Source organism: Grammomys surdaster, unplaced genomic scaffold (genome assembly GCF_004785775.1).
Source record: "Grammomys surdaster isolate TR1022 unplaced genomic scaffold, NIH_TR_1.0 63, whole genome shotgun sequence".
In the NCBI taxonomy this organism is placed as follows: domain Eukaryota; kingdom Metazoa; phylum Chordata; class Mammalia; order Rodentia; family Muridae; genus Grammomys; species Grammomys surdaster.
In genome coordinates this window covers 27,261,336-27,270,856 of record NW_021604565.1, presented here as the reverse complement: position 1 = coordinate 27,270,856, position 9,521 = coordinate 27,261,336, and the positions used below count along the sequence as shown (strand labels likewise).

At 39.6% G+C, this 9,521-nt stretch overlaps 1 pseudogene; it reads right to left on the bottom strand.

Moving 5' to 3' along the window:
- Positions 1-7,762: 7,762 nt before the first annotated feature.
- LOC114621074 lies at positions 7,763-8,056 on the bottom strand (annotated as a pseudogene).
- Between the last annotated feature and the right edge of the window lie 1,465 nt (positions 8,057-9,521).

Genomic DNA, 9,521 nt, shown 5'->3' with positions numbered 1-9,521 from the left:
AAGATGAGAAAGTGACCTTTTATGGTAGTCCCAATACTGTGTCTCTGGTTCTATTTTATTCTCATTGTACAGGAGAGGTATTTGCCTCAGGGCTGAGTTCAAGCATTGTGATAGGATCTACCTGTGACTCTGTACAGTCCCAGGGAAGAACCAAAGTGTCAGCTATCTGCAGGCAAAGGATGAGGAAGCCCAAAGAAAGACAGACATGAAAGGTGATCTCCAAAGCTTCTAATCTTGTCTCAGGCATCAACCATAGCCTTACTTCACCACCACAAGCTTTGTCTGCAGCCCAGGTAGAACAAGAATGCAATAAACGTTGGACTAGCAACAGGGACACAAGAGTTAAAATCCAGCCAATTTTTTTGCTCCATTAGCTTGGATCTGTCACTCCAACTGTCAGATTTCAACAAGCACAGTTTACATGCAAATGTTTATGGCTCATAGAAGAACATAACTCATACAATCGACTTATTGGAGGAGAGGTCTGTTTTGGCTCAGTGTTTAAGGGCATTACTATATTAGAGAAGTTAGGCTGACTCTGTATATGATAGCAGAAGCTTGCAGATGGCTCCCTCCTCCCATGGCACCGTCTAGGAAGTAGAAAGCTGGGGCTGGAACCATGGCACATTATATAGTGTCAGGACTTACCACTCCTCCCCAGCATCTATTTTCTCCACCTTCTAAATGTTTCACAGTCTCCCAAAGAGTGCCACCAGCTCAGGACTGAATGTTCAAACCTACATGTTTTGGGGAGGACATTTGACATTGAAGCTATAACAAACATCACTTAAGCCACAAAAAAACCTATAGGTTTTAACTCTGTTGATATAAAAGATACTGGAAGATAAAAATTCCTTTTATAACTTTGCTACTGAAAATATCAATAAATAATTTTCAGAGCTTGATTAAAGTGTTGGAAACCAATAGTCATTCCCCTCAAAAAAAATTGGTCAATGCTAGAAAATTACTATCTTTGAATTTTTTAAAAAATAAACTGTGTATTAAAGAGCATGCTAACTGGCATGGGCTGCAACTCAGAAAAAAAGCATACTTTGAATGAGAGAAATTGCTCAAATGCAACATAGTCACAAGCTCTTCTCCATGTAAACAACCCCTGGCTTCCGAGCAGTATTTTGGCTGAATCACAAAAAGCATCTTAATTTATTTTCCTTTACAGAGACATCATTAATGAGCATGCTGGAACTGGGGCTTTATTCCACCTGGTCCACTGGTAACCCCATGTTGCTAATTTTGCATTTGATGGATCATGTCTTTGGGTTCAGAACCATGGGTGTATGGTGAAGTTGAAATATCCCTTTTGGAGCCTAAGTCAATGCTCTCAGAAAACTGGCATGGGGATCCACAAATCTCCCCCCAACCCCCAGGGACGGGGTGTCAAGAAGATGTTACACATTTGAAAGCAGACAACTGTTTTACTGTTTGACTTAGCTTGCTTGGAGCTAAACCAGGGACTTCCTTTTCCAGTCTTGTTTATATGAATTCCCTGTCTCAGTTCATATTTTTTTCATAAACCACCTACCAGCTGCATCCTCCATATTCAGCTTAAGCCACCACTGTGCATGCTACCTAACACATATTGTCTCCTTCCCACACATCTCTGATTGCCCTAGAGAACCATAGTCCCTGGCATTTATCAGTCAGTTTTCCCTTTGGAAAAAAATAATTTATACCGTTACCGCTACACCTTTGCTCATGCTGAGTTCCCTGCTTGGGATCTGTCTCATCTACCATTTCCACCTTAAACTCTACTCATTATTAGGACCAGAGACAGGCACAACACCATCTCTCGTCTGAATCTGTCTCGTAAATACTTTATGGTTCTCTTCCTTTCCATATCTCAGGCCAACTAGGCAAAATTGCCCTCCCTATTCGTGGTTACTTTACAGACTTCTTGGGGAGCAGGGTATGAAGGTTTTCTAGGCCAAGGAAACCCAGGCAAGGGAACACTTTATTTTAAGGCTCACAAATATTATTTTGCCCCCTCCCCATTAGTCATATATATCAAGGGCATGTGAAGGAGGGGGAAGGATAAAGAGATGAAGTGGAACTTTCATACTGAGACTTGCACAAATATTAAATGTAGAGTTGATTAAATCTTACCTATATATGCATACATGTATCCACCCACCCATATTTTCAACACTCAAATCAAGATACACAAAACACTATCAGATTCCAAAAGTCTCCCATGAACCCTTTGTGGTAAGTAGCCTGCTAGCTCCCACCTGGATATCCAACTCCAAAACTTCAAGGTTGCTTTCACCCATTAAAATGTTTTTTATTTATTTTTATTTTCTCTACATAGCTGTTTTTGCTTGCATGATTGTCTGTATACTATGTGCATGCTAGGTCCCTTCAGAAGCTAGGAGAGAGTGTTGGATTCCCTAGAATTGGAATTACAGGTGGTTCTGAGCCACCATGTGGGTGCTGGGAGTCAAGTTTGGTTCCTCTGGAAGATCAGCAAATGCTTTTAACCACCTAACTGTCTCTCCAGTCCTAGATTCACATGCTTTAAACTTCATATAGCAGCACTATATATTATACATTTTATATTTTTAATTTTGAACCCAGCAATTTATCAGATTCTTTTCCCCTATTGATCAATGTATCAGTTGTTTTGTTGCTGAATATGACTCTAACGCAATATATTTGTAATTTTGGCTGTTTAATGGACATTTGCATTGTTAAGTTTTAGCTCTTACAGTGTACTAACTATGGATGCCCTTGTGCTGTGTGTCTTTTGATAAATGTGAAGGGAATAGCTTGAGGGACCAGGGATTGGGTCAAGTCTCTTGAACACATCTAGTTTTAGTGTTTGGAAAGTGTTGTAAAACACTCTCTGAAGTGGTTTTTCTGATTCAGACTCTCATCACAAAACAAGATTTCTGGCTTCTTTGCATCCATGCTGACTCTTGCTGTGGTCAGGGTTTTACATCCTACACACTGGGCTGAGCATGTCATGATATTTTATTGTGATTACTGTGGTCTGAATCAACTTCCTCCAGGATGACAATGAAGCTGAGTGTCTTTCATGTGTTTGGGGGTTATCTTGATGTTCTTTGTGAATATCCTGTGCCTTTGTAAGTATTAGTTTCCGAGAGGCAGTAGCCAGGCATATCTATCTAGTCTGAGATCTATTACTATCTTTCAGATGATGTCTTCATTCAGATAGCTTATGTAATACAACACAATATTTCATTTGTAGAAAACATATTCATATAGTAAATTAGATAGTAAACATCATCAAGTACTGATGAATAAAAGCGTCTGGTCTATTCTCACTGTCAGTCTGGTGAAAGTACTTAGACAATAGACATTCCTCTAAGAGCTACACCTAGCCTGTTACAGATTTACAGTTCTTTTCTTTAGGAGTTCAGCTCTATAGATCTTTCCAGTATATTTAAAGTTATAGAGACCAAGTAAACTTTTTAAAAAGATAGATGTCTTTATTCCTACTTTCTCATAAGCCTTTAGCTTGCTATTGCTAAAGTGGGCCTTCAAAAGACAGGGGATTCATCACATCAATTCTACCAAAAGAAACTCCTTCATTTTCTTCACTCAACAATCCTACTATTTTTTTTTTCGGAGCAGCCTCTCCTTTGAGGCTTTCTGCTTATCATTTCTCTTTGTGCTCCTATCTCTTGATTTTCATATTTTTCCCAAACAAGAGCTTTGGGAGAAGAACTTATTATGACAGAACATTTTTATGCTAAACAGGATGTCATTTTCCAGTTAGAAAGTTAAATTCTATGATTATGTATATGTACATATATATATATACACAATCATACACACAAATATATATATACATACATATATATGTATATGTATATGTATATGTATATGTATATGTATATGTATATGTATATTTAAAAATCTCCCTGGCTATTGCTGATCAATGATTTTTTCTCTTCAGCTATTTATTTGCCTTTCAACATCCTGTGACCCACTACCTTGTAAGTGGTGGGTGCTCAATTAATGACGCCTTCCTCTGGATTAGGGTTTGAACTATGTGGAACATTATCTGTAGTGGCATTTTCCTGGCTGTTCTGAGAACATATCAGGGCCAGATGTGCCCCACTGTGATTAAACAGGAACAAAGCTCTTGTGCTCCAAGTACGCAGTTTTTGCAGCATGCCGTTTGGCATTAACGTGAGGTGAAGCCATGTCTCTAGACAATTTTTCTTAGGTTCTTTCTATATTATCTAAAAGGAAGTGTCTAAAAGGGCAATAGCATCCATGTGTATTAGTAAGGATTTGTTATTGGGTCTGTGAGAGAAGGGCACAAAGGAACAGAACTAGGTGCCGGAGAAGGCAAGGTTCATTCCCAGGAGAAATGGTGCTGCAATAGATGTTTGTCCGAATTAGCCAGAGACACCTCAAGAAGTCAGGGAATCCTGTACAAGCCACAGTGAGCTGTTTGACTCCATAATGTCAGATAATTCATTTTTCCTCAACATAGCTTTCCTATACACAAATAGAAATAGAGTCTCTTTAAAAAGTTATTACATTGATTTGTTTGTTTTGTATGACAGGGCAGACAACCCCCATGCCCTCTGTTTGTGCACACATTTGTGCTCATTCCGTGGGGCATGATTGGAGATCACAGGACAGCGTGGGAGTTGGTTACCTCTTTCCATTATGTGGGGCTCAGGGATTGAACCCTGATCGTCAGACTTGACACAGGGCAGGTGCTTTTACTCACAGACTCACCTCACCTACGTCAGTCAGACTTTTGCTTCTTAACTTGAGACTCCAATAGAATGAAACATGTAAAAATGCCTCAAATAATTTAGCAGACTGGTCAGACACGTTCCAGTGTTATTATACGTGTTGTCGGAGTGTGGTGGAAAATGGGTTTTGGTGACAAATTGTTCACCTTATAGCTGCCTGGGGCCATTGCTTGTAAAAGTAAAGGCTGGCTGATGATCTTTATTTATATAGTTCTATATTATTCTTCAAACAATGACAAAAAAGGCTCACGTGCATGCATATCATGGGACAAATGAACCCTTCGGTGAAAAGTCATTTTTGTAAAAATCTAATTTAATGACGGTGGGAGAATATCTCAGTCAACAAAGTACTTGCCCTGAAAGGATGAGAGTTTCCTTGATCCTCAGACATCATGGACTGGACATGGTGACATACGCTTGTAATCCCAACAATGGGAGTTGGAGACAGTTGGATTGCTGCATCTCAACAGCCAGCCAACCTAGCCTATTAGATAAGTTCCAGGCCAGTCATCTATAAACTGACAACACTGAGGAGAAAGAGGCCAGGAATTTGAAAAAAAGCAAAGGGAGAGGTACATGAGAAGCTGTGGTAGAAGGAAAGAAATAGAGAAATGATATCATTATCATCTCAGAATAAATCGCTTATTTATTAAAAATATTTTCTGGTCCTTGGTGCTGGGACTCTTCACCTTCTAGTTCTATTATTCTTAGGTTAGGACTTTTCATAGTATCAAGATTTTCTGGATGTTTTGGGTCAGGAAGTTTTTAGATTTAACATTGTCTTTCACTAATATATCAATTTCTTCTATAACATCTTCTATGTCTGGGATTCTCTCTTCCATCTCTTGTATTCTGTTGGTGATGTTTGCATCCGTTGTTCCTGTTCTCTTCCCTGAGTTTTCTATCTCCAGGATTCCCTTAGTGTTTTCTTGATTGCTTCTATTCTCAGGTCTTGAACAGTTTGATTCATTTCCTTCCCCTGTTTAGTTGTATTTTTCTGTATTTCTTTAAGGGATTTACTTGTTTCCTCTTTAAAGGCATCTATTATCTTTATCAGGTTGGATTTAAGGTCATTTTCTTGTTCTTGGTTGTCTTAGGATATGTAGGGCCTGCTCTAGTCAGTTTCCTTTGCTCTGAAGGCACCATGTTGCCCCTTGTTGTTTGTGTTCTTGCACTGGCCTTTAGCCATCTGATTGTCCCTGGATGCTCCTGGTGTAACTGGTATAGGGAAGGCAGGCCTAATCTGGATGTTCCCATGCAGCAGGCCTTCTGTGGGCAGCTTTGGACTGGTCGTCCTTGTGTAGTAGGCATGGATGATCCTTGTTTGGTGGGCCTTGATACTCCTTGTTCAGCAGGCCTGATAGAGGCCAGCAGAACAGTGGGCAGACAATGGATCTCCAGGGAGAGCCTGCGGTTGGCTCAGGAAAACCAATTATTTAAAAAAGAAAATGACGCTTGAGGAATGATGTTCAAGGTTCTCTTCTGGCCTTCATTTGTACACACAAACACAAGTGCATCCATGTGTATCTGTACAGACAAGCAAACACACACAGACATACACACATTCATATAAAACCAATTTAATGAATAAAGTAGCATCTCTAAGAAGCAAAACCAAGCCAAACCAAACCAAACAAAAAAGATCTCACACCATTCTAGGTTATTCTTTTCTCTTCCAGAATTGGTTAAGCTCATCTAGTTTGGTATAGGTAGACCTAGAACAAAGCACATTGTCCTCCAGGGTTGACTGAGCTAGTTCAGATTTCAACTTATAAATGTGTGGGGTATACATAATACTCAGGTTCCCTTAAAGTTTGTGATTATTGATCTGAGACTTCAATCCTCATAAATCTTCTAGAGCTTCAAATCAATGGATTCCAAATAGACATTTGTAAATGAATGTTTCCAATTTTACATACATTTTAATCTAAAAAATTATGGAAGACAGTAAACACTGCTTACAACTTGGTTCTTGCATGCTTATCATGTCCAGTTCTGCTTTATGGATCACTGCACCTGTAGTCACTGCATCATGAATGACAGTAGGAACTCCCCAGAGCAGATGCTAACAGTGGTGGCCAGTGGTCTGCTTCCAGGATAATGCTACATTGTATCAATTAATTATATTTTGCAAATTTTATAAAGTCACACTCACATGTACTTTTTAACAGGACTTGTGCATATATACTTGCCAGTTTTATATGTCACCTTGGCAATGCTAAAGGGCCAGTTGTTTGGCCAAATGCATTAGAAGTGTTTACTATGAAGGCATTTTTTTTTGTTGTCTATGGTTTGAGAAAAAGTTTCCGAACATAGTTCTGGCCTTGAACTTGCCAGTCCTCTTGCGTCTGCCTTCCAAATGCTGGGTCTAAAGGTATATCACAGTGTCTAGTCTGTGTTTCCGATATGGTTAATACCTACATGATGAAACTCTGAGTAAAACACATTTTATCCTGTGGATAGGTAGACAGGTTTCAACAAATCAGTTGAGGATCTCAAAGACCACGACTGATAGAGTGAATGGCACAGATTTTCCAATTTCTTCCTTCTGAGATTCATTCCACTGACTGCAGCTAACTGGTTTTGCTAAAGTTTTGGGTGACTATTTGCTCTGTGAGTTTTAGACTTGTTAGTACACACAGTATATACAAAACAGAAGACCCCCCCTCATTATACTTCTCTGGAAAATACAATAGGAGTTTAATATTTTTTATTGAGGTGGTGACTGTCCACATTTTGTATTGCATAGAATTTCAATTATAGTAGTATAAATTTCTTAAGTTATCAAACAAAGGTAGGTTGCCTGTTTAAAATTTTATGCACTTCTAAGTATTCCCTCCAAAGTGATATGAAGTGCTCTTCTTCTTGACCACACTATCTTAAAGACATGTATTTCACCTGTCTTAGTCTGTAGGCTCTGCTCTAGCAGAACACTGGCCCAGAAATTTTTTTTTTGCTTGATTAATCTGTTTATTGTCTTTATGAAAACATCTTCATAGAAAATTGATTTAGCTTTCAGCAACCCATTCCTGAGCTCTGAGGAAGCTTGCCTTCTTTTGAGCAACCTGGTCTTTCTTCTGGGCAAGAGATGTTTTAGGACGATTCCACCTCTTCTTCACTTCTCTCTTGGGCTTCTTCTCATAGACTGGATTCTCTCGGATAGCAGCATGAGCTTTCTTATACATCTCCTCCATCATGTCTGGAGTTACGTTGTTCTTGATGTACTGCGAGAACTGTTTCTTATATGCATCTTCATCTTCCTCCATTAGGTAGCGCATGTAGTCTGCCACATTCTTACCCATGCTGCGCAGATGATCATATCCCCTTCTATACGGGCATATACAATCTGGCAGATGATATCTCTGTTAGCTACACGAACTGTCATCCTATATTTGGGTGTGTTGTACTTATTCTTGTCCTGGATCACCAATCGTTTCCGTGCATAGTAGTCAGTTTTACCCTCTCGTCGCCTTCTAAATCTCACTTGATATCTTTTAAAGTAGGCCTTATTCTTGACAACTTTCACGAACCCCATCCTGCAGAACAGAGACCCGCAACAGCGGCTCCACGCAAATCTGCTGAGTCGGCCGCGCGAGGGGGAAAAGCCCAGAGATTTATAATGAACAGAAATGTCCTACTCAAAGTTCTGGAAGCTGGAACTCAGGTACAGGTAGCAGTGGGGTTGACATCTGAAGGCCTCACCTCTGTTTGACTTCAGGTGACAGAAGGCAGAAGGGGAAGAAAGGGATCGGTTCTGAAGGGTGCTTTGTAGGGTATAATGAAGGGAGAACCTTCATCACAATCTTCCTCTAGAGTGCCCACCTTTTAATGATGGTAGAGTGGAGATTAAATTTCAACATGATTTTAGATAATGAGGTAGTGCTATGGTTTATGAGTTATGCCATAGCACCAGCTCACTATTAAAATGTAAGACGTTGAAAATAAATAACATTATTTCAAAGTTAATTCTTGCTAGGGTCTTGAAATCGCTATGTAACCAAGGCTAGACTTGAACTCCTGATCTATGTGCCTTCACCTCTCAAATGCTGGGATTACAATCATGTGTAACAACACTTGGCTGGAGAAAGAATTTTAAAGGTTTAGGTTTATAAACCAGGTGGTACTTTATGTATTTCTATCTCCAAAAATGAACCAGTATGTCTTCATGACTGTTCTATTTGTTGTGGAGAGACACCATGTCCACGGCAATTTGTAACATAAAACAGTTCATTGGGGGCTTGCTTACAGTTTCAGAGGATTAGTCTATGACCATTATGGCAGGGAGCATGGCGACAGGTAGACATGGCATGGAGCTGGAACAACTGCGGAGGACGCACATCTGATCTGAAAGCTGCGGGCAGAGATGGAGTAGTGACACACTTCCTCTGTAAAGTTCACCTGCTAATCAATCCTTCCCAAAGAGTCTACCAACCGAGACCCAAGATACAAATGTGTGACTCTATGGAAGTCGTTCTCATGTAACCCGCCATACTGTGCCTCTCAGTCCCCAAAATTTTTAACACCTTAAAAAAAACCTATGGAGATAGAATTTCCTAACCTGTTTGGAAGTCCAGTGAAAAGATTTAAGGTATGCTATCTCTCAATTAGTTCACCACAGAAATTAGTGGCAAAGGGAAGCTGGACAGTATCAGTGAAATTTTAAGCAGAACCTTTGCATAATTAATGCGTAACAAGTAGGACATTATAAGTTCAATACTGCTGTGTTTTGAACTACACACCTATGGGGATAACCTTGGTGTAATACTA